Below are 27,224 nucleotides of genomic sequence, written 5' to 3' on the forward strand. Positions count from 1 at the left end.
GCGGAGAAGAAAAAGTTCTGTATCTACATTGCTATCGGTCAAATGAGATCTACAGTAACTTGGATCGTGAAAATAGTGACGGCACTGCTATTAACTATTCTATCATCGTATTCGATACCGTGTCTGATGCTGCTCTTTTCTTACACTTTTTTGCCATGTGCCATGGCAGAACTTTTTTTTTGTGACAACGGCAAACATGTCTTCATTATTTATGATGATTTGTCAAAATCGGTAATTGCTTACCATTAAATACTTTTATTTTTGAGACGACCTTTAGGAAATGATGCTTAGCCTCGTCATGTATTCTATATTCATTCTCGTTTTCTTGAAAGAGCAGTAAAATCCATTAAATGTACATAAATAATTGGTGAGTGAAATGAATAATTTATTAAATGAAAAACATGAATAAAATACGTTATTAAATAATCATATGATATTAGAGTTCGGACCGTCAATAATTTCCAGATGTTTCATCAAAAAAATAATAGTTAAAAAAAAATGCCTTTAGTTTTCCAAATTTTCAGTTAAGTATTTATAATTTTTTTCATAAATAATTCGTAAAAACAGATCAAAAATCATTATATAACTGTCAGTTTTTATTACTGAGTAGTATGACATTGAAATTCATAGGCCTCGACCATTTTTGGATATTTTGGAAAATGAATTATTTAAAGAAAAAGTTGTTTTTTGGAATATCTAGATGTATACGTTTTTATTAAAAGTTTTTTATAAATTTTTTCTGAAAAAACAACAAAATTATTATGTTTATTTGTTTCTATTGCTGAGTAGTAAATACGAATCATATTTTTTGTTAATAAAAGAATTTTGTTTTAAGTTTGATTCAGAATTACAATAACCAAGTTAGTTTTTCCATCCATCATGGCAAAATACGAGGACTCGTCAAATTACTTTAATCATCCATGGGATCCAATGACTTTGAGGCATACGTAAACATAGTTGCATTTCAACAAGGTAAATTTTAAATTGTTTATGAACCTGACATTTACAATCTAATGATAATCATATTTGTTTTAGCAAGTAAATTATATCAAGAAAAAATTTATTTTTTAATTCAACTTATAAATATTCAATTTTGACATGTATCCATTTCATAAATTTTTTTCTTTATTATAATTTATTTATTCAAAAAGAAAAAAAATTGTTTATTACATGTCTATACCAGTAAGATAAAAAAAGTCTCAGATCATTGTAATTGTTGGCTGAGGCGAAGCTGAGGCTGACAAACTTGTGATCTGAGACTTTTTGTATTTTACTGGCCTAGGTATGTAATATATATATATATATATATATATATATATATATATGTGTGTGTGTGTATATATATATATATAAGTGCGCGCGCGCGTGTGTGTGTGTGCGTGTGTGTGTGTGTGAAAATTATTAGATATCGGCTATTTTCAGACACAATTTAATTAAATCATTTAAATAGTAGGCTTATGATTTATATTTTACAGGTGCAACGCTTTTACTGGGACTTCCTTGATAGTAAAAACTATTTGACTGTCTCCGAAGCCGATGAGTTACTCCAAGCGAGCAAACTTCGGATTAATATGTAGAATGATGATATCAAAGACAATAGAAATCGTTAGATTTCTATTTAAGAGTGATATGTAGATTTCTATTCATATTTGATAGTCGTCTATTAGTGTACGGTTGACTGAAGTAGTTTCTTAATAAGTTTTTAAATCTTTTAAGTATACATATTGTCATTATAACTTTAATGTCTCATTTATTCCTTTTTTTTTAACTTAATTAGTGTAACTAGAAACCATTAGATGTCTGTCACTTCTAGTTATGTCTTGAGAAAAAAAAAGTAATTATGTAAAATTATTCTAAAAATTTAGGAAAATCTAAAATAAATCTATTAAGTTTATGAAAATTTTTACTCTTAATAAATGCAATATTTCGTTAATTAATTTTATACTGAGAAAAATAGTAATTTTTTCAACAGTTAATGGAAAAAATTTTCTTAAATTTGCTTGTTTTTTAATTACTACCCAATTCATTCATTGTTATGTATCAATTAATATGACAAGAATCACAGCTTTAAATAAAACACAAAAGACACCCAATAACTGGTGCAAACTATTTGACATTTTTTGGACAAGATTAAAACTATATGTTATTGTTTTAGAGTAAATCAGTAAAAAAAATATATGTATATATTCATATAATATGGTTTCTTATAATGGTTTTTTGCAATTTATTATCGATACAAATTTATATCAATTTACATTCTATTGTTATAATAATAATATTTACTTATATTTTAGATGATGAAAATGTCCACATTTTATATTATGCGTGACGTCAAAATTAAATCTATTGGTATAAAAAATGTCATTGATGATCAAATCATATTGTGTTGGTGATAGTTATTAAATTTTAAGACTTTAGTATAATCAATTTTTATAGTTTCTTCGTCATTGATCCTCAGCTATATTACTTGATTATTATCTATTGAAAAATGATAAGCAATATAAATAGTAATTAGTATGCGGCTAACGACAATAATTGATCAAAAAAATTAAGTTTAGTTACTTAAATTCTAACTATCATTGATTATTTTTCTAATTCTCCTTTACGTTACCACCTTAGCCACATCAATTTCAACAAAATTTTATGTTTGACATCTTTTTTTTTTCGTTAAAATTTGAAATAAACAAATGTTTGTACTGATTCTATGCTTTTTTATATTGGTCTATTCACTATGAATTTAATATTTACAATGGCTTACTTTTCAAAAAGACATGATGGTTTCGAAATATCGAGGTGATTCGACTAGTTGTAATTTCTTGAATAACATAGTTTTATAGGTCTAAACATTTATTTATTTTTTTTTTTTTCAATTAAAAATATCTTTTTTACCTTTACTGCATTTATAGAAAGTGGATCAGTTCATTAAAAATGTATTTGAAGTTTTATGAAGTACAAATAACAATGAAAAAACCTAAATTATTTACAAAAGCCCACTCAAAAGACCCCCTATAATATATATTTTACATATACATAGGTGCTCTACATAGTTAAATTTCCAGGTAAGAATAACGAGCGACTCCAAAGAATTAGATTTTTAATTATTAATAAAATTAATTTATCTTTAATAATGTAAGACACTAGATAACAATGGAAACATTAAAATATCAAAGAATGCACAATTCTTTAAAAAAAAATAATTTATGTAAAAATATTTTATTCACAATAGTCTAATTAATTATCAAGTATTTCAATCTGAAATTATTTAATTTTAAATAATTAAATACGAAATCGCATTGGTTATGGTAGCCACGTGGTTTACTTAGTAATAAATGAAATATTTTTCCAATTCAAAATTTAGCTATTTATATAGATATTGTACCTATTGTTATTGAAACTTTTATAAAAAAATTATTTTAATTGAAATTTTCAAATATTGAGTCATGCACTTGTGCAATGAAAATTAATTAATACATTAAATGTTAGACAGGAGTGTAACGACGCCTATAACTTAAACAGTTTATTCATGTAAACTTTAATGCATAATTTTAAACAAGAAGTATTCAAAATTATTAAAAATCAACTTAGTATCAGAAAGGAATGTTAGTAATTAAAAACCCTGAATGAAATTCTTAGTAGTTGATTGACAGCTAGATAATAAATTAAAATATCAATGAAGGTCTTTTTTTCTAACTGACATAATTAATGCAAAAATCTTTTACTTATTATGATCAAAATGATGTGTTTTTTTTTTTTTTTTAATACAAATTATTTTTTTACTTATGATCAAATTATCCGCTGCATAGGTTATGGTTACCACGTGGTCGTTACTTTTATATGATTATTTTCCCAGATTCAAACCAGAATAAAACAGAAATGTATCAGCATAAAAAACGAATAAAAGCAAAAGCTAATACAGTTTAATGTTCTTTATTGATTAGATCGATAAGATTTATATATGCATATAATTTTAAATTAACACTTACTAACATAATTTATAGCAGGTGATATTTATCATTTGATTGTTGTATTAGCAGCTTGTGCATGATAAAATAATCGGGATATATATTTACATCTATGGTTTTTTCATAAATGTTAACACTTAACTAATGCAAGTAAACATTTTTTCAACTATTCATTTTATTGTATTTTTCTTGAGTCTAAAATTTTCATTATACTAATTAATTTTGAGATTTTAATTCTGATCCATAATCTGAATCTAAATTTACGTCAAAATCTAAAAACTCTTGAACTTTTTCCTTATATTATTCTTTGCAGTTCCAACAGTATACCAAATAACGGAGTATAAAATGAAAATATATTAGTTAATAAAAATTTGTAATATTAATTTATATTTAATAATAAATCAATTACCTTGCATAAACGTTAGAAATTAACATTGTATTTTACAGCATTTCCAAATATTATATTCATATCATCAGCTACTTAACTAACCGTAATATACTTTTTTTGTATTATAAATGTAATTTGTAATAAAGTAACATCAGTTTCATAGTTGGCTCTTGTTGTTTTTTACTAATCCGATAAAAGTACCTCATAATTGAGTCTTATCTTACTTTTGATTTCTTCTAACATTACAGAATAGTTGGCACAAATCATTCTGTAAAATATTGAATTATTTTAGTCCTAATAAAAGACAGTTTTTTCTTTCACTTCGAAGGCTCAGATAATACTATCTCCTCTGGATCGTTCTCTATACCTCTATTATCTACAAACGATGTTCGTCGTTTATGCATGACAAATTAACTGTACAACAATTATTATTTAAATTAAAAAACAATCATGATATAGATTATTTAAATAACGACAAAAACAGTAATATTTAACTTAAAAAATAATTTTGATTGTATAAAAAAAATGATTAACAAAGACCTACGGCTTCCTGTAAATATAATAATTTAACGATTTTGTTGATGTCTAAAATGAATCAAATTTATGAATAAAAAAAAAAGAGATTTAGTATTTCTATTTATTAACTGTTTAAAAAACTTACTCATTATTTAAAAAAATGAAATTATTTATTTATTTGTTTAACATTATAAAACATTTATTTTTTCTGTTTAACATATTAATCTTGTAGTATAAAACATTTTAAAATTACGTCATAATATAATAATGATAATAATAATTTTATTTATTTTATAATCGTAAAACTTAAATAGATTTTACACTTAATGACTTTTTATTACTTTTGGCAACAACCTTAACACTAAGTTTTCATAAATGTAATTGAGCAAAAATATTAATAATAATCGAAGTATAGAGATTTCCAATATCACTTGTATCCACTTATTGCATTTTTTTAAATACTTGCTAAAGCTGCAAAAAAAGAGAAAATAAAATCTTTAATAATTCAATTACATGATTGACACTTAAAGATTATGATAATTTAAGACTAATTTTTATCCTAATACTAAGAATAGTCACGTAGTTCTTGGATTAAAACGAATGTAGTAAAAAAAAGAAAAGAAGAAGAAAAAAGTAGCAACCATTAATATAAACGAGTTTAATTCGACTATATGTTTATTAATTGAAATAGAATTTTAAAAGAAAGATTTCATTTAAATGGTAGCGAACAAAGTATGAATCAAATACTTTAATTAATATAAGTTTTTTTTTGGAGTTAGCAGTTATCTAAAAATTGGTAACCTACTTTATGACAAATAAATTATAGAAAAAAAAAACATTGATTTATTTTAAAAAAGGCTTAAACTAAGATAAGAGACCTAATACTCGATCAGGGAACTAGTACCCGATCACTCATGTATTTGTATATCTATATTTAGAACAATTTAGTAAATATAGATATACAAATATATGGAGTGATCGGGTACTAGTTCCCTAATTGAGTATTAGGTCTCTTACCTTATAAACAAAAGTAAAAAATTTATTTTTTTATGGTTTATTTGTGATAAAACAAGTTTCAAAACTTAATTAACCGTATTATTTTAATACCAATATCAAATAGTTTGAACATATCGATTCCGAGGATTTTTAACTTTTGAAATTAAAAAAATGAAATGTTTGAAGCATAAATTTGTTATTAGAAAATTTATATTAGAGTGGTAATTATGATTTAAATGTGTACTATAAAAAAGAGCTGAATTTAATTTGTCGTTATGAAATATTTTTTAGTCATAGAAACTTTAAACAGAAAAAAATAAAATTTAATACACTTATTAGTTTTTATATTGTTTTCAAAATTCAATATGAGCTGACTTTGTTAATAGTTATTTATAATTTTTATTGTGAACCGAAACAAAAAATTATTTTTAGTGTTACAATAAAAATTTCTCTTATAATATAATTGATCGAACAAATAAAAGAAAATTATAGAAATTTGAAGAAATTACCTGAAATATATAAATATATTTTTCTTTTTTACAGTGAGAATAAAGTGTAAAAAATCCCATGAGGTACAATTTTCGTGCGTTCACTAATAAATTTAGACTTTTCTAGTTGGTCATTGTAGAATCGCCAATTTCCTGTCAAGTTTCTACAATATGTGATGTAGTGAAAAGAGTTATAACCAATAACCCCTGTCAAGCTATAATTAAAAAAAAAATCATATAGAAACAAATCATTTGTATTTCAGATGTAATAAAGATGTACCAACCGATAACTAAATTTTTTTGATGAATGTGTTTCATTTAAATCCAAACACTTCGGTAATTCACCAAGTTTACATGAAGTTCCATCTTTTTCATTTACCGATTTTACGTCTAATTCAATGTAAATATATCGATTAAGTGTCGTTTTACAGGTTGTTTGTTTTTTTTGGCAGCTTGTGCAAAATTTATTATAAGCTATGCTTTTAAAATGTAATGCTTCTTGCAAACATTTAAACCCTTTTTCCATGATTAAATTATAATTTGCAGTCAAAACCGGTATATTACGTTGATAATCTTGGCAGCCGAATGATGAACATGAATTATTTTCGAATGCACTTGGTTCACTTGTAAATAATTTAATCCACAAACTATTCACGTTATCTACACAATTAATACAACGATTTACGTTTTTAGTTTTACGATTGGCAATATTCATTTGATTTTGTGTGCATTCAGTGTCTTGATAGATAGGATGTAAAATAGAAAATCGTTTAACATAGATATCTTTTTTTAATCCTGTTGACATAAAATCGGTAACAAAATTAAAAGTGGAATTTGAAGAATTGCTAACAAAATTATTAAATTCTTCATTTTGTAAACATCCATAGAAAATCAACTGAACAATACTGTCGAATGGGCACGTATTGAAAGCAAACCAGGATTCATTTTGAAAAAAGACAGGTCCGCTTTTATTACCATTTTGTAATAAAAATTCTTCTTTTTTGTTTGAAGGCGCCAAATTGTTTATTAAATTGATTTCGGGAAAACTTTTGAAGTATTTACCTTCCTTTTTAATCATTCTTAAATTTTTTTCCACAGCGGCATCGAAACTGTTTTCATTCAATGGTGAATTATTATCGGAACAATAACTGTGATCAAGATTAACTAAATTATTTAAATTCGGCTGATATAAATTTTCGTTATTTTCATTTGCGCTACAATCAATATTATCTAAAACGTTATTATTATCAATTTCAGAAGAATTAAATGACTCAGTATTAAAATTGGTGGGAATATCTTCATTGAATAAATGACAATCTGAATCTAACCAATCACAGTCGTTGTGCTTCATATCATATCCTTGTCCATTCCAATTTTCATTGAGTAAATTATCGTTAGGTTCGCAATCTTCTTTGCATAATTCGTCTTCAGGATTACTATTTATTTTATCATTTTTTTGCTTATTAGCATGGTAATTCTTAACGAATTTTAACAATTCGCGTTCAAAAATTTTGACACCACCATCAATAAGTTTAAGATGAGCTTTAACTAAGTAATCAACACGTGCAGGGAGAGAAATCATTTTACCTAATAACTCTTTCAATTCTTTAAACGCTTGCTCTATGTACGCAGAAGTTGCTCGTAAACTCGTGTAATGAATACAAACTTTCGTCCATAGCGGAAACTCTCTCACTTCTTTAAGTAATGAATCTTTAAATAGAGGTACATAAAAAGTGTTTAAATTATTAATATCATTACTACCATCAGAATGAACATTCAATGAAAAAGCGACAAGATTATTTATCCAACTTGAAATAGTAGTGTCTTTTTCTAATAAATCAGTATTGGTCTCTCGGCGTAAAGTTTCATTTTTTTCTTGATCAAACTCCATAGTTTTAATTTTGTCTTCAATATTATTAATAAAGTCTTGAGATTCATTTTTGGCAATCAATTTTTCCAACTCTGACCTTGCTGCTTTTGTAGTTATCATTTCGCCATCAAAATCAACAATAGAATCATCATATTCGGTGCCACAGACAATCAAAATTAATACAAGGATTCTTTCAAAATCTTTTAAATTATTACAATCCATCAATAATGCAACACTGTATAAGTAAAATGATTTAATTCTTGGATGAATAACCGATTTCCAACATTTCCAGCCACTTATAGCATGAATAAAATGAGCCGTATCCAATCTGATAAAAGTTTTTACAGAGTCAAGTGAAGCACCGTTTTTGACATGTTGAAAACACCTATTAACGTAATCAAATAAAGAAAAATTATTGCAAGCTAAACAGGAGGCATTTAAAAGGACACGAGATCCATCACAGACTACTTCTGTCGGAGGCGAAACTTTACTAAGCCAGTTTTCTAGTCCAAATTTGATGGTCTTAGTGTCATGAATTTCCGATAAAATTTGATAAACAGATTGTGAAGTATTACTAAAATTAATTACGATTTGGTATAAAAAAATACTACTCGTAGTTTTATTTTTGCTGTCTAGAAATTTTTTTGCAAGACCTCCTGTAGCATCAATACAAACAGAAGAATAGTGTCTGTGAAGACGCCTGTATTCGTTATAACAATGGATTTGTTGCGGTGAAACATAAAATACTGAAAAAGGCGTATCAATTACAACTTTTATAAAATTTTGATGAGCAGGATTATCGTCCTCGTTGATACGATAAATAGCTTTAATCAAATCTCTCCGATCTTCTGGCTTGACATTCAACTTTTCTTCCTTAGATTCTTTCTTTACTTGATATAAAACATTAGAATTGAATAGAACAGGACATTGAGTACTACCTGGTTTTAACAGATCTTTAGCTTGCTCCAAAATAGTTCCCTTAACTCCATTTGCATCGATCATAGTTTTAAACATTTTTCTTCGCTCGGCTTGCAGTGGCCTTGTAACTTCATCATGAACTTCAAAACGAGTATCCCGGCATCGAAAATTAATAAAAACAGAACCTTTGTCCCCAGGATTGTTTTCGATGTAACCAAAAATAGGATTATTGCACACTTTACTTTTGCACTTGCCAATAAATGTCGCATAATAATTTCCATTTTCATGAATTGTGCCTTTTTTAAATACAAAGGCACACGGTAGTTCAAACTGATGCCATAATTCAAAGGCAATAGTGTCAGTCCACACTTTCGGCTGTAACCTAGGATTTTTACAACTATTGTCTTTTTTATACATACATTCCCAAACACCTCTAGCAATTTCAACATGAAAACATGGAACATCATCCCGCTCTTTAGCATATAGTTTATTAAAATAATCCTTATCGCTATTATCATCACTGTCATCATTATCATTATTATCATTGCTGTCATTGTCATCATCATCATTATTACTATAAGTGAATTTTTTCTTAATTATTTGGGAAAAATATCCACATTCTTTTCTTGCTCTAGTCAAAATCCCCCTACGATTGTCTTTTATGTTGGTCCTAACTGCTGCAGTATTCCATTTACCCACAAATTCTGGTTCCTTGGACATTTTCGACCATACCTCAGCAGAGTATGCTGGCAAGGTATCTGAACAGAAGTAGCTCATATATCTTTTTATAACAGCTATTGAGTCCTCATCTGATACAAGCAGTGGTCTCGGCATTATTGAGTTAATGATTGATAAAACCTGAAATGAAAAGAAAAAAAAAATTAATTGACGTCCATACAGCATCAATTTATTTTTTACTTAAAATAATAATTTAAGTTAATATATTTAAGCAAATAATCCGTTTACCACAATTTAAGTTAAGTGATCAACGTAGAAAATAATATTTATTTTATTATAAATAATTATTATGTAAAAATAATTGTTATAAATAATTATTATATAATAATTATTTATAAAAGAAAGGAATTAAAATGTTTTCGTCAGCCTGATTACTATGCATCTAATAAATATTTTAATAAATAAATATTTCCTTGGATTAGATTTTAGAAATAATAGGTTGTATCACCTAATTTATCGACTGATAATAACCCAAGTGTCACACTTGCCTTTGTGACATCTATAAGATATCCCTGATAGCCAGGGTGGCGACCTGCCGCCAAGTTGGCCTTTCCATAAATTGATCGCAACTTTCCAAGAGACTTGTCGACAACTTGTAGTCAATACAGTTACAAAAGCTGAAAGTTGTCGACAACTCGTCGTCAAGTTGTTCGCAACTCATTTACACCAACTTTCTCGTCAGTAACTCTGGCTATCAGGAATCAGTTTTTAGGCAATTTTGTGCTACATCGATAAGGCACCAACATGTTGACAAAACGATCAGAAATTTATGTCACCGAAAAAATATCTACTTAAAAGACTTGACACAAATGACGACAAAAAGTGAAAAATTACAAATAGTAGCTAATAAGTCATCTAAACGACTTTTTAATTGACATAAGACAGGAAAAACAACACAAATTTTCGCTCCGGGACTAACATTTGCATGTTGTATTTACACCGAAAAAGGTGACTTTGAGACAAAAGAAAATTTGCTTTATCCTTTTAAAGACATCTTAAAGTTGGGTGTATGTTACTTGGGAATTAATTATTTCTAATAGAATTTGATTTAAATATTTAATTTTACTATGTGCAAAAAAAAAAAAAAAATTATTAATGATAATTTTTTTACTGTTTGCAAAACTAGCTACTTACCAATAAACTCCAATTAATAATTTTGCTGAACTTTTCCTTGTTGTCACTGGGAAAATTCATCTTAAAAAGGTGTTCGAATAAATAAAAAAATCTGAAATTAATAACAATAAAATAATTAATCAGTTCCCACGATGCCTAAAACGGAATTAAAACGTTCCGATCATAAAATTAAAAACGATGTAATTTTAAAGAGAAATTTTTATTTATTACTTAAAATTGGGCGCTTTCCATACATAAAAATCGCAATCAAACAATACGCAAACATAAGTTTGAATATTCTTAATGCATATCTTTATATATGCAAATAAATCCTGATTTCCCTCGTTTACAGCATCGGGCGTAAACGGCTGGGCCGATTTCGCTAATTCTTTTTTTGTTGTATCTGTTATTATCAGGTCGGCTAGTAAAATTATAAATATAAATTTCAGCTTGAAATAATTAACAATTCAATAAACTGTGACTTCTATAATAACATTTGAACTACTCCAAGAATCGCCAAGATCATAAATACTTACACATTTATAATTAAAAAATAAAATGATGTAAAAATTATTAATAGCAGTACTAATAATTAATGGTAATATACTTACATATAAATGAAGGACAAATAATGTTGGAGATTAGATGAAAGAATCACATCCGATTGGTGAAACATTATAGAGTTGAGCTCCATTTTGATAAGTGGTATAAAAATATTGTTTTCAAAACTGAAAAATAAAAAAAATTTTAATATTTGGAAAAAAAAAAAAAAAAAAAAAAAAAAAAAAATTAGAAAAACATCTTTAATTATAAAATGATGTTTAATAATAAATATTAATTAAAATTTTCATCAAATTTCTTAGGCTAAGTTATTTTGAGTCTCAATGTAGACGCAAAATATAAATTTATAAAAATTGCGCAAATGAATAATTAATAACTTCAATTGTATAAGTCTACTCTAATATTAAATAAATAATTAATTATTAGTTTAATTTTACAAACCTGCTCCAATATTATATTTATTTATTATTGACTTCGATGATACTTGTAATTTAGTAATTGGTTTACCAACTATTTATGAGACCAACTGTGTAACACAAAAATACTAGTTGAACGGCAAGTTAAAATACTTGATAATAGGTGACACACCACGTAAGTTACAAAACAGAGCGGTAAATTATAAAAGAGTAAATGAAAATAACATTAAAATGTTTTCAGTATTTTTAATACATAATTAATATTGATAAAACAAAATAATTAGTCGAGTGTATTAAATATTAAATAAATAAAGATAATAATAATAATATTAAAAGTGGTTTTCTAAGATTCTTTGAGGACTCTTTCGTTTCATATTTTATTGTGGCTTATTGACATTTCTCTCCGATAAATACCTGGATACTCTTACGATGTGCTAGATGATCAACAGGATTTGATAATTACTTGATAAGATTACTAATTTAATTAAAACATAAATAATAATGAAAACAATAAAAAATTTTAAACCTAGAGCAGACACTTGCGCATGCGCACAACTACTATTAGATCAACGGGCATAATTAAAATTTTAATAATTAATTATAAATATAAAAACAAACAAACAAACGCTATTTTTGGTGGGGTATTAACAAACAAATCAAGATAAATGGAAAAAAAATTAAAAAAGATAGAAAATGAGTATAGTCACCGCTAACTTCAAATAAATTTTTAAAAATTTATTTAAAAAAAAATAAAGAACGAACAAATAATTATTTATAGCGAACATTGACGAACAATCGACGAACAAACGAATTGCTAAAAAAAATTTGCCAAAAATCGAATTCCCCCCGCCAACTTAAGGGAGCTACCAACTACTTCGATCTAAAGTGTTTAACTATATATACATTGTGTGAAAAAATGCCCTATTTATTATATTTAAGTCAATCAAAACTTGTCGCAACGTCGATTTTATGAAATTTCTATACTTTTCAGTGATGCTGACATTAAAGTGGTAGAGAATTTCTTGTTTTTAGAAGTGGATTAATGTGTTCTTCAAAATAAATCGGACATTATTCTAGACAAATTAATTTAACCGTGAAAGGCAATGAAACTTACAAGTAAATATATATATGTGCGAAAAGTCTATATATCATGCGAAAAATTACTATGTGGAAAGTAATCGGAAACTTCTAATGGAATTCGATACACCGAGAGAAAATTATGGTAACAGTTACAATATATTATGGGAATGGTTCCTATAATTATGAGTATAATTCCCATATGGTATCGGAATAGTTCCTATGGAATCATGGTAATCGTTACCATGTAACTATGATAATGGTTACTATAATATTATGGTAACGGTTACCATAATATCATGGTAATAATTTCCATACATTATGTCATTTCTTTCAATCACCCTAATATATGTGTGATATTTAAACGGGCTACTTTAAAAAGTAGTGGTAAGAATTATTCAATCGTAACAAATAAAAATACGTAATCAATTTTTAACCGTGACCTTGTACTTTTAAACACTTGCCAAATTTTATAGACCATAAAGACATAAATTAATACGCTTGGATACGTTTATGAAAAGCTATTTAATTTGAATATTTATTATTAAAATAATACAATTTTTAAAGTAGAATTTTTTTCTATCAGTTGGTAATAAAAAAACAAGTTATTTATGTAAATTTGACTTTTTAAAATTATTTATTTATTGCATTTACAAATTTTTGAGTCTAAATATTTTTTGAGCAAAATGTAGTAAAAGTATATAGAGATCCATATGCTCATGTTGCAAAAATTTTAAAATTAATAAACTAATTTGAATTTTTATTATCGGATTACAAATATTTTGGTAAAAATTTTTAATTTTAAATTGAAAAATTAAATTTTTTATTTTTTGAAATTTAGTATAATTAAAAATATTTATCATTATTTTTATTACTAATTATCACTAGGCTGTAAAAAAACCGAAGTTATTGCGAATTTTAATTAAATCTGGATTCACTTTGTCACTCGGTTTCGGAGTTTAAAAAAAAATACTCCGAATACGGAGTAAATATGAAGTTTGATTTTCAGCGGAGTGATTTTGGAGTAATCGGGAATTTTTTTTTCAATCCGCATTCACTCCTTCATCATATGTATGATATCAGATATGATCACATATATGATGTCAGATATGATCACATATGATGATGTCAAATATCATCACATATGATGATGTCAGATATGATCACATATATGATGTCATACATGTGACCATATATGATGTCAGATATGTGATCATATATGACGTCGGATATGATCACGTATATGATGTCAAATATGTGACCATATATGATGTCAGATATGATTGCATATACATCAGATATGGTCATTTGTGATATCAGATATGGTTACGCATATGATGTCAGAGATAGTCATATACAGTAGAGTCGCGTTATAAGTTCTATTAGTGTCTCTCTCATATTAACGCGAGTCTGGTTAAAAGAAAAAGATACAAGCCGGACTTATAACGCGACTCGACTGTATATGACTATGCATATCATGTCAGATGTAATCATAAATGTCAGATATGATCATATATGATATCAGATGAGAATATATTTCCGCGTTAATTCCGCAAATTTTTTACATTGCAGTCAGTACTTTTAAAATTAAAAAAATTCAGCAATTTATTTTTTTTTAATTATTGACATTTACTTAAATTCCTTTTTTCTTTTTTAATTTAATTTCTTTTGCAATCTTGATAAATTTATTGACTATACTGAAAATCAATTATTGTCCTTTCTCAAGACACGTCCACAGTAATTAATAAAATAATTTGACATTTGACGGGAAAACTTAAGGATAAAAACATCATTTCAACTTTATTAATTTTGCGTTACTATTATTATTATCAGTTTTTTTTTTTTTTAAATAATCCAACGGTTTGTTTATTTATTTTTATTTATATCTCTAATATAATAGATTTTTTTTGACAATCATATCAATTGCCGCAAGTTTTATCTACAATATCAAATAACTTTTAAATCTCAACAAAAGTAAATACAAATAGATTAATTTTTTTTTCGCTACTATTATTATTTATCCACAAAATATTTATTTATTTGATCAAATATTTGTGACAAATTTTTTTTGCTACTTTTTTTTTTTAGTATGAATGAAAAGTTTTTCAAAGCTGAATTTTATTTATTTTCGTAATTTTTAATTTTTATAAAAAAAGAGCAGATTAAAAATAAATTATAATTGATAATAGAGAAATTGTATGAAGGCATAAGTGATCGAAATGCCGTCGAGATCTATTGAGATCTAATTCAGTTATCATTACGTTTTTATCCATTACTGAATACATGGAAAATTATAAAAGAAAATGAGATGAGTGGAATCAAGTTGATGAGATTGGAAAAGGCGATTATGTATTTCTATATTAAACTTTTGAATATATATAGAAAAGAATGAAATGAGAACGAATGAAAATATAGAGCACGTATAATTTTCAAATTATTACCAAGGATATTACTGGTTCATATATATTTTTTTTATCTTTTTAATTTTATTTTTTATGATACGGAAGAGAAATAAAAGAGAAATATCTATGAACTGTCATACACCAGAAACGTTTGTCTCCTTTTCTGTAAACGATAATCCGGTGAATGAGTTTGAATTTTTTTTTATGCCTATAAAAATTACTCTTTAATAAAAAATTATATTTTTTTTTTGAGTAGACTAATTATAATGTTCTTTTTTTTTTTTTTATATAATGCAGTTTTCAGGTCTATTAAAAAAAAAAAACATAAATATCTTGTGGGTAATTTTAATAAATTTTTTTTGTCGCTAGTTTAGATTCAAAAAATTTTTCTTTGAGATGAAATGAGGAAAATCAAAATTTTCAGTATTTTGCATTTAAAAAATTTCTCGATATTTGAATTAAATTTTTTTTTACATCCAAAAGTTCTATTAAAATTTCCTGTAAAAATTTCCATGTAATTTTAGTAGAGTCAAAGATATTTTCAAAAATAAAATTCATAATTAAATTTCCCGCGCTTTTTAAAAAAACTATTTTAAATATTTTGACAAGTTATTTTTAAAATTAGCGCCAAAAAATCAGTCGAAAATTTAGCGTACTCAGCAATTTGTTACTCCAGCAGATCTAGAATTTTTTTTTTTTTTTTTTTTTTTTTTATAAATTAATCAATTTGGTTTTTAAAAAATAATTTAAATAAATTAAATCTTCGACAATTGTATTATCAAACTAAATCACGAGTATGATCCCCTACATTAAATAATGACTAAATCGCTTCAATGAGATAGAGATTTTAAGTGGCCACCAACCGGGTCAACACTAAAAAACATCCAAGAAAAACTCGTACGGAAGTTTAATTAAATTAACAATATTATATATAATTTATTTATTTACATGACTATTTTCTTTTATTACCCTTGAGGTTCCGTCATTATTAAAACCCACTTCCGTTTCATTTAAAATATTTAACTGTCCAAGGCCATAACAATAACGAAATTACCTTAATTTTTTCCGATCACTATCAGCGCCAACTAATACTAAGATTTTTAATCGTCTTATCCAGATGACAATCATCTAATGAATTATTTTAATCGCTCCCAAGATCCCCATAAAATAAATGAGAAAATTCTCAATTGCTAATTAAACGTCTTAATTTTTAAAATTACTCGATTCTTATATTTATTTACATTATTAATTACTGCCCCCATTCATTCAAATAAAAAAAAAAAAAATGATAGCAAATATAATTTAAATATTTATTTAGAAATAACTAAAAATATATGAAGATTGAAATAGAAGTGACTGTTGTTTTGATGAAGAAAAATATAAATTGAATAGAAATGTCAGTAGCAATTGAACGAGTTGTCATACTCAAGTTTCAAGTATAAAACATTTTTATTTTATATTTTTTTATTTTAAGTTAAAAAAAAAAAAAAATAATAAATGAATACAAATAATTATTTTTGAAAAATAAAAAAAAATATTTTACTCATAAAAAATTATTTTTTTTTTTTTACTCTACTTCTAAGTTTTTTATCTCACTGACAGTTAATAGTTTTGTTAATGTTTTTTTTTTTTTTTTTTTTTTTTTTTTTTTTTTTTTTTTTTTTAAGTAACAATTGCTGAGGCGTATTTTACCACTGATGTGATATTAAATAATGAATATTACTGAAGATAAAAAATGATAGCGGAAATCAGGAGATATAAGGAATAAAAAAAAAAAAAAAAAAAAAAATTAATAGCTCAGAATAAAAAAAGTAAAAATGGATAAGAAGGGAGTTAGATGTTGATGGCTGTTATTATGTAGGCTAGTTGGTAGATGGTAGATGTTATAGTAGTCGTTAGTAAATAGTAATAATATAAATCAACGAATACGCGTATCAGATGATTGTGGAGGCCTGATAGATCGGCGTCCCGAGTCCGCGCGGTGTGAGCGCCGCGACGCGCGATCCTATAACGTCTAGTATCGCATTGACGCGCGTGCTGTTTCCTTCGTCACCGATCTCTTCGTATTCGTATTTCACTTGTGTTATTTAATATCAGTGTTTTACTATCGTGATTTTTTTTCATTTTTTTTTTATTAATGACTTTTTTTTTTAAACCAATAATTTTATTGGTTACCATTTTTTTTTTTTTTTTTTTTAATTTACGTCGTATTGATAAATTTCGGTGAGTAATTTTTTTTTATTACAATTGAAAAAAATTCATTTTTTTGTAAGTGAAAAAAAAAATTAGTAATTTTATATTATTTTTTTTAAAATAAAAATGGAAGGAAAAAATATATTTTATGTGAAAAATGTATACAGTATAATTGCATTTAACGGTCTTTGGGTTAAGCATTAAAGCGTGATGGTACAGTTATATGCTGGCTTTTGCGGTAATCATGTTTTAATTGATCAGCCAAAAATTATCGTCTGACCATGTAGAGTTCTGACCACTTTTACACTGGAAATAATTTTTATATTTCATTTAAAATTTTTTTTTTCGAGTTTTAAGTTTGTAATTTTTATAAGTGAATGATGTAAACTGAGAAAAGGTAGTCGGCATAGTGAGGCTTTTCCTCATCATTTACCTTCGGTGCTCTTGTATTATTTTTTCTCCCTGTATACAGAAGTGTAAAGCACAAGTAGAAGTGGATTGTACAAGGGATTGAGAGAAAGGAATAATTTTTCTTTTATTTCGTTAATCTATAAATTGAAATCTACCCCACAGCTCGACAGTTGAATAAAATTGATTAACCCTCTGATTTAAAATTTTTTTTTTTTTTTTTTTTTTTTTTTTTTTTTTCAAATTATTATTAATGTTTTGGTGAAATGTTATTTAATTGTTGGATTGATATGAGATTCGATAAATAATATTTATAGTAAATGTTTTGTGTAATAAAATTTTCGGCTCTAGATTCCGAGATTGCATAAATTTGTCTGAGTAAATATTTTGATATGGAAAAAAAAATAAATATTTATACTGCGATTTATATCAATTTGAAAAATTTTTTTATTAAATTGGGTAATAAAAAGTCATAATTAATTATAGATATTTGGATAATCCGTTGCTAATTTTCGTGGCCGAAAAAAGTAATTAAAGACTTGAATAAAAATCCTAATTTTGGAAATGAAAGACTTGAAAAATACTGAGGGTTTTTTTGTGGGGATTTTAGTTTACATTTTTAATAATTTTTAATTATTCAGAGCTTACTGAGATTTCTAATACCTACTTTAAAAATAAGACTCAACTTTATTTATAGTAAATGAAAAGAGGATTTAAAATTGAAAGATCTGTTGCATTAATAATAAGGGAAGGGTAAGCGAAACGGAACCGCTGAGGAAATAATCGGTTTTTGTGAATTAAAATATGGTAGATATTCTTTTTTTGACTTACATCTGAAACAATAAAACTAAATTTCCAGTTATCATGGAAAATTTTTTTTTCCGGACGGGATGAACCTCCCCCTTGAAAAGCAAAGATTTTTCTTCTATTTAAAAAAATGACGTACAATTTTTTACATCTAATTTAAGTGGAAAAAAATTCTCTATAGGGTAGAGTACTATTTTTGGCCACTGCTACTTTTTTTGACATTTGATACTTTATTTAAATCAGTGAAAAAGTGTAAAATAAAATTACTATTTTAATAGCGGGTCAAAAGTATCTTTAAAAACATTTTTAAAATTAATTTTGTTATTGCGTCTTTTAAAAATTATTTTATCAAAATTTTCTCAGTGTCCAAAAATGGGTCTAAAGTGGCCAGAAACGGTACTTCTACCCTATAAATAGTAAATAAAAATGTCGAAAAAAAAAATTAATGAATGCACGTAGAGTCTGTATCAAAGTTGTAATGTGGTCCCGCAATACGCGTGCTGATGTTCATGATTAGATGGAATTTATCTGTGATTACTAAATTTAATTTTGATTTTTCTTTTTAAAGCTTAATATTTCCTTAAACTTTTATAATCTTTTATCATCTTCGATGATAAGAAAATTATCCATGAAAAAAATTAACTCCAACTTACGTGAGGAAATTTTTCTTGTTTGGAATGCTATGGGTTTTAGTAGTGTCGGACTATTTTGGCCACCTGTCGGAAATTGTAATGAACATATACAAAAATTACTATGGTCATAGTAATTTCTGCATATGTTTATTACAATTTCCGACAGGTGGCTAACATGGTCCGGCACTACTATGACACTATAGTTGGTTAGATTGGGAATTCCCAAGGCCTATTGTACCTCTTATATATTTTTTTAATAAAAAAAAAAAAAAAAAAAAAAAAAAAAAAAAAAAAAAAATGACACTATAGCATTCTAAACAAGAAAATTTATTGTCTACGGAAGAAAAATTACTATTTGAACTTTAAAATCATCACTGATACTTAAAAAATTGACGGCGCGTATTATAAAATTTATTATTTGGAAAGTCAAAATTCCCCATAATGACACCCGGGTTTCTGGTTATGATTTCAAATACTAATTTTTAAAATTTATCTTTTTTCATGTACATAATAATTATAATTTATTATTATTATTAAATTATCGCGATTTATGCCAATAGATTTTTTGTTCAAAAAATCCGTGTCGGTTATAAAAATGGCTTTCGACACTTTTACTACAATACTGAGGTTTTTGGTTTTATTTAATAATTAAAGTGATTGTTATTTACAATAAATAACTTGACAGAGTAGAGTAGTGTTAGAATGACTATGGCCGATAATAGTAAAATCGTAAATGCAATCAGAAGTGGTATGACGGGCGATTAAAATTATTGTACAACGAATGCGTAATTCACCGCGGCGATTAATTAATTATAACAATATATACAGCTTAGTACATCTGATAATAAATCCACTATTACATTCTTCATAGTTTAGTTATTGACTGCAATAAATAAATAAATAAATAAATAAATAAATTTTTAGTAAATTTTTGGTTTTTTTTTATTTTTAGTTTTAAAATTGATAAACTCAAATGAACAATTTATTACACTGTACTATTGCCTTTTTACTTTATAAATATTGAGCTGGTCACCATTTATTTTTTATCTGAGATATTTTTTATTTTTTATTTTTTATTTAATGGCGACTAAAATATTTTTTTTTAATGTTAATATATTTTATTACCCAGTTAATAATTGTGATTTATTATTGATAATATATACATATATATTAACATATTCTTGATAGGGAGAAAAAATATATATTTTTTTTCACTGTGAATAGACCGCATAAATATGACATTCTCATGCTGATTCGCCATTTGAGATAATAAATTTAATATCTTGATAAATATTAAACTTTACAATAATCGCTAAAAAATACTTAAGTGATTTTTTTTTTATTTAAAAGAAAAAGATAAAGAATATTTATGATTTTGTAGTAAATTTTTTTTTTTTCATTGACGTGAAAAAAAAAAATTCTTTTTATTTTTAAATTCTATAAAAAGAATAATAAAACAATACAGTACTTTATCAGTCATATCACTTGAACAGAGTTATTGTGACAAAAATATACGGGGTTTATATTTGTATGCAACTATAATTAAAATAAAAATAAAAAAATATATATGAGTATCTGATCTTTATTGTATATTTTTTTATTTCCAATCAAATGAGTTGTTTAGATAATTTTCAAAGCATGACATTTGATGTGAGGGTGTCAGACAATCACACTGATAATATGCGATATGACATACATCACACATATAAATATATATACATCAGGAATAGAATATTGTGGAATATATTGATAGTATATCTATTGTTGTGCATTACTATTAGTATTTTGTGGTATTCGGGTTATTTCCTCACAGCAAAGTTATTATTGTTTCCTCAAGAGATTTAATGTCAATTTGACGTAGCTCGTTACGCTATTCGTACATTCGTTTGACCGTTGGTTCGCTGGTTAGTCGGCTCTCATGGAATTTACTCGGCATCATTTTAGCTGTAATAATCGCACGTCGATACTACGGTATACATACTATTTGATTTCGGTAGATTCATTATTCTTGTTAGACAGGAAATGGCCGCGGGCAATATCCGTTGCCTTATATATTGAACTTTCGTTAAACAATTCTTTGACCGACTCACTTTTTTTGCTTTTACAAGTTTTTATAAATTATCTATTGAATATATAAAATTTTTTTTTATTGCAAATCGCTGTAAATATTTAAATGTTTCTTTATAAATTTCGAGAGGGGGGGTAGAACAAGGTATCAATCACTTTTGTCTATATAAGTTGAGCATTATTTTGAATTTTTTTTGTTAAATTTTTTCAAAAATCGAGTGTCAATCGAAAAATATTATGATATTAGGTCAGCGGATAATTAATAATTTTTGGATTTTTTTTTTTTTCAAATAAATTATAAAAAACTAAAAAACTAAAAATATGCACTTGTAGAGAGTTCAAAAAACTACAGGTGCAATTTTTTCAAAGATTTTTTTTTTAATAATTTATTGTCTAAAAAAAAATCCAAAAATTATTAGACGTCGGCTAACTTCAGTATTATAAAATATTAATGACTTGTTTTATAATTAAAACTATTAAATTTTTTTTTCTTTTTATGCATTCAATAATTATGTAAAATATGATTTTTATTCATGCAAATTACTTACAAAAAAATTTATTTAATATCTAGAATTTTTTTTTTACCTTTTATAGGGGGTATCCATTTTGCCCGCAAAAATAAAAATTTTTCTATTTACTTTGAATGTCATGAAAAAAAAATTTAACGTGTTTGATTCCTTGAAAATTTAGTATTTTTTCAAGTACCCCCCCCCCCCCTCCCCCAACCCTGTAGATAAAGAAATTATTTATTTTCACTTCCGCGATATTTTTAGCCGGCGCATAATTTTTAAAAAATGTTATACATAAATTGAACAAGTAGGAATTACATAACGGAAGGTATTTGAATAAAATATTGACTACGTTAAAATATTGACGAGCCTTCATATATATTTACTAAAAAGTTTGTCTGCACTGAACTGTATTTGCTTAAATTATATTTATATTTAACTTTTTTATAAATAAATAGTAAGCAGTTTATATTCACGTGATCATTTAATTAATTAATAATTTTAATAACTCATTGATAATATTTCGTTAGCATTTAAAGTGAATTAAAAATATCCGAATTTCAAAAAATTTAAAAAAATTAAATTTTATTATTAAGATATCGATTTTAAAATCTATTTATTTTAATTAATTAAATAAAACTTGTTTATAATTTAAAATAAATAACAAGCGATAGTTAAATACCGGGTTGATTTATTTAAATGCCCAACTGGATTAAAATACCATTTTAAGACTGTGTAATGTCTAATTAAAATTTTATTTAAAAATCTATATTTTATTAGACGTAGAAATTTAAAATTTAAATTACCCGCCATCAGGTATAAATATTTAAACAATAAATTTTCTGGTCAAAGGGCATTTAAAATTAAAACAATACTGGTTTACAACAAAAGCTCTAAAGCCGATTTGTTTTTATCCTCGTATTTTTATATTTTTATTTTTTAACCCAATATAAAAAAGAATTGAAGTAATAGTCTAAAAAAAGTAAAGAAAGTGAGAAAAAGGGACCGGTGATGGGAATGGTGATGGAACGTATAACAATCCGGAGGGAAATTTTTCTATCTTCTTTCGACATTCACCGAGGCACTGGAATCCCAGATAAAAAAGAAAAGAGAAAAGAGAAAATGACTTAGTTTTTTTTTTATTTATTATTGAGAAATAGCTAAGGTCTTTGCGTTTGACCTGACATAAAAATCAAACATTATTTTTTTTTTTCTATTTTATTCTCTACTCCTTTCTACCCACGACAAAATATAAAATGCATCAACAAATTGTTATTGTTCCGATCATGTTTTATGTAGTGAATTCAAAGTTACTATATATTGTTATTCTACACACCCATACAATAATCAAATGTTATTTTTGAGCGTAATAAGATTTTAACATGCTAAAGAAGTATATAAAAATCTAGAAATAGCATCCTTGTACGACTTGCATCTCGACATGAGTAAAAAAGAACTGCTGTAATTCAATTAGAAATCCAATTATTAAAGTTTTTTTTTTTTATTTAGCAATGCATTGAAATTTTGAGGAGTGAGCGCAGATTAAATCCGGAGTGAATACGGAATTCATTAATTTTTATTTATTTATTTAAATTCTGTCGGAGTAAAATTTACTCCAAAAAGAATTTTATTTTGATATTAAAATTCCAGATTGAAGTTGATGTGCATTGAAATAAAATCTATAGCACTTCGAAATATGATGCTACTGGTAGTAGATATTAAAAAATTCGTCTTTCAAATAAAAAAATTATATACTGACAGAAGGAAATTATTGACGCGTTATTTTTAGCGTTTGTGGAAAAAAAATTCATGACGAAATTTCAACAATTGAGATAATTTTGAAATGTTGGAAATTAGAGTGAACAATTTTTAACCGGTATAGACTTTTCCTGTGCGAATTTTTTTTTTTTATTTTTGAACAAAAATAATATGATTTAAAAATTTTTTGAATTTGAAGCAGAAATTATAAACACTCGTGACTTTTTCTCGACTTATTCAGATATGAGGCAAAAAATACTAAAAAATTATTTTAAAATATTTAGGGAAATTTTTTGACTGATTAGAATTTTTCGGCTGGTCAATTTTTTTTTTTTTCATTTTTTGTACTCGTTCAAAATTAGTTCAAATAATGAGTAGTTGGTACTGATTCTGAATTTAAAAAATTTTCAATTCAAATCATATTTTCTTAAAAAACAAAAAATAAAAAAAAAAATAGACACCCGCAAAAAAAGTCTACACTAATTTAAAATTTTTCACACTTGTAATTATTTTAAAATTCCAAAAATGTTCAACTCAAATTTCGGAATCATCTCAATTTTGAAAGTTCAGGAACGTTTTTGAATTGAATTTTTTTGACACATTGAAAAATAAATGAAATGTATAATTGAAGGTGATTGATTGCAACAATCCAATGAAATGTCAGTTTAATTTACATACAAAATGTTGAATTGCGATCGTTAGTGTTACATAAATGTATGACAGACTTCAGTTATATTATATATAATTTCAGTAAACGAGCGAATAGGTTTCGTTAATTGATTATTGAGGAGAGTAGAGCGCCATATGTTAATATATTTATTTATATATAGGACGATAATGATTGTTATTGTTGCATTGTACATTTGACATGATAATTACTTTAATTATTATCTTATTTATTTGGCATTTAATTTATTAATCAATAATAGATGGCGTAGATAATAATTAAGAGATAACGCGATGAGGCATTTTGTGAAAATTAATGTTAGTTATTCGTAATTAAATTGTTTTAATTGAGAGGTTTAATACCAACGCATTGAAAATAAAATAATTGTTACATTACAGCTTAATTTATATTATTAAGACCGTAGGAAAATTAAACTAACGTATCTATTTGATAAATTTAATTAAAATATCAAAATTTTGTTCCTTAGAAAGATGATTTTTTTTTTCTTGTTCAAGTCTTCCAATTATTTTTAACAGGCGATTATTTTTAAGCCTCCAAAAGCTCTTGATAATTAATTTGGCAATAAATATTTATAATAAAAATCAATAAATAATTTCGCGCAATTGATGATGTTAAGCCGCACTTAAAATTTTAAAGTACCAAACATAATAACTATTTTATAAATTATTTATTAATTAATGAGTAACTCATTACGTCACTGTCAAAATTATAATTACGCATTTAATTAAAAAATAAATTTGATGTGTAATAGAGCTATTGATTTCAAAAGAACTAACAATCATGATAAAAATTGTTAATTATTTATTTTATTAATTATTGTTAAATCGTTAAATATTTATATTTATAAACGTGGACGTCACCGTGCTTATTTTGTTTTTAAATTTTTAATTAAAAAAGTTTAAGTTACCTCATTTTATTTCATAATTATTGAAGTTAGATTAAAATTTTTTTTTCTGTGCTTGACTTCTTTTCACTTTTTTTAATTTTTATAAAAAAAAAAAAATAAATATATAAATAAATAAATAGAATATCAGCAGACAATATTATTTATTGATTTTTACCTGAGCAGTAAAATTTCAAAAGCTTCCTAAAGTGTAGGGGAGGGGGGTGGCAAAAGGGGGTACCTTTGGAAATACTCAGTTTTTGATGACTAAAATACGCCAAATCTTTTTGTTTTCAATGATATCCAAGGAAAATAGACAAAATTGTTAACTGCCGTTAAAAAATAAAATTTTTACTTTTGGCGGGCAAAATGGGGTACCTTTTAAAACAGCTGAAAAAAAAAATTTCTGAAAGTTGATCAAATTTCATAAAATTAAATGTTTTTTATGTAAAATACATACAGAAAAATTACATTTCACATCATTGGTGGATACGAACAGAGAAAAAATTGATTTTGTAGGGCAGAGAGACCCCCCTCCAAAGAATGAGATTTTTTTTTTTTAATTGAATTGTTATCAATTAAAAAATAAAATATTATTTCCGAATATTTTTAGTGGCCAATTTTGCCCCAACTATAGGAAATCAGCCGAAAAATGAATTAACATTTTAATTTTTTTTTAATTTGACGATAAAAGTATGAAAGTATCATTTTTCAAAACTTTCGGCTGGGCCATTTTGCCCCAGATATCTAAAATATCGTATGTACAGTAATTAGACGAAAAAAAAAAGTTTTCTTTTTACCAAATTTCGGGGGTACCCCGTTTTGCCTACCCTACCCCCTTTTGCCCCCCCCCCCTATTAGTGAAGAATAATTTTTTTTTGTTAATTTAAAAAATTTAGTCAAAATTTTTGAGTTGTCCCATTACTCAGGATAGTCAACTTACCCCATCTAAAGCTCACAAATAAAAATTATGGACTAAAAATAATAATAGTCATTTATATTGAAAGTATTGAAGATATAATAGAGCTATTAATTAATTATTTTCTATAAAAAATCGACTAATTAAATTTTTTCGATTGTTAATACTTAAAGTGCTTCTGTACAACCAAATAACAGCAATAATTAATTTTAATTAAATCCATATATTTAATTTAGCTTGGTCTTAAATTACACGAGAACAATAACTGCTCTTTAACAAGGCTTCAAACGTAAATTAAATATTTAATGAAACTCTGTACCACTAAGATTTCATCTTACATAACAAAACATCAATTTTATTTATTATTTCAATTTATTTATACTCGGATATAAATAAACTGCAACAACCTATAGATTTAGTACTTTCAATGACGTTAACTTTATGCAATTATAAGTGATTAGTGACAATAAAAAATTTTTTACTTCTCTTACTGCTCCCAATTTATGGGAAAAAAAAAAAGGAAAAAACCATTAATGATAAAAGAATATTTATCGCCATAAATGTTTTAGTTAAATGGTGAATTTATGTCGCGTAAATTATCACTAGTTTTGTCGTGTGTAAAACAGTAAAGTTAATCTAGTTTGTTTGAGAAGAAAAAAAGTTTTAAGTCGTTAAATAAAAGTTATGAAAAAAAAAAAAAAAAAAATACTAAATGATAATGGCAAGTGAAGAGTAAAGAGCAAATACAAGTAGAGTAAATGCAAGTTGAGGAAGAGAGAAAATCATAGAAATTAAAAACAACAACAATAATAAAGAGGTTAAAGTATCCTCTTTATCTTCTCTATTTCATCCACGTATACATATATATTATCATAGAAACAAAATTATATTTATGCAGTTTATTTCCCTATAGAG

General features: G+C 25.6%; 1 protein-coding gene across 6 annotated transcripts in view; it reads left to right on the top strand.

Moving 5' to 3' along the window:
* LOC103579347 (tachykinin-like peptides receptor 99D) overlaps positions 1–27,224 on the top strand; it is a 128,572-nt gene that overhangs the window by 17,254 nt on the left and 84,094 nt on the right. For 2 of the 6 annotated variants that reach the window (XM_053739162.1, XM_014444650.2), the window contains exon 1: positions 12,891–13,188. The exons of 1 other annotated variant lie outside the window; for it this stretch is intronic. The gene's annotated coding sequence lies outside the window, so the exon portion shown is untranslated. Of the gene's footprint in view, positions 1–12,890; positions 13,189–17,351; positions 17,669–27,224 lie in introns of those variants that run through there. 3 more of the 6 variants (XM_014444651.2, XM_053739161.1, XM_053739164.1) reach the window with 2 other exon arrangements.

Source organism: Microplitis demolitor, chromosome 5, assembly GCF_026212275.2.
Source record: "Microplitis demolitor isolate Queensland-Clemson2020A chromosome 5, iyMicDemo2.1a, whole genome shotgun sequence".
NCBI classification, from domain to species: domain Eukaryota; kingdom Metazoa; phylum Arthropoda; class Insecta; order Hymenoptera; family Braconidae; genus Microplitis; species Microplitis demolitor.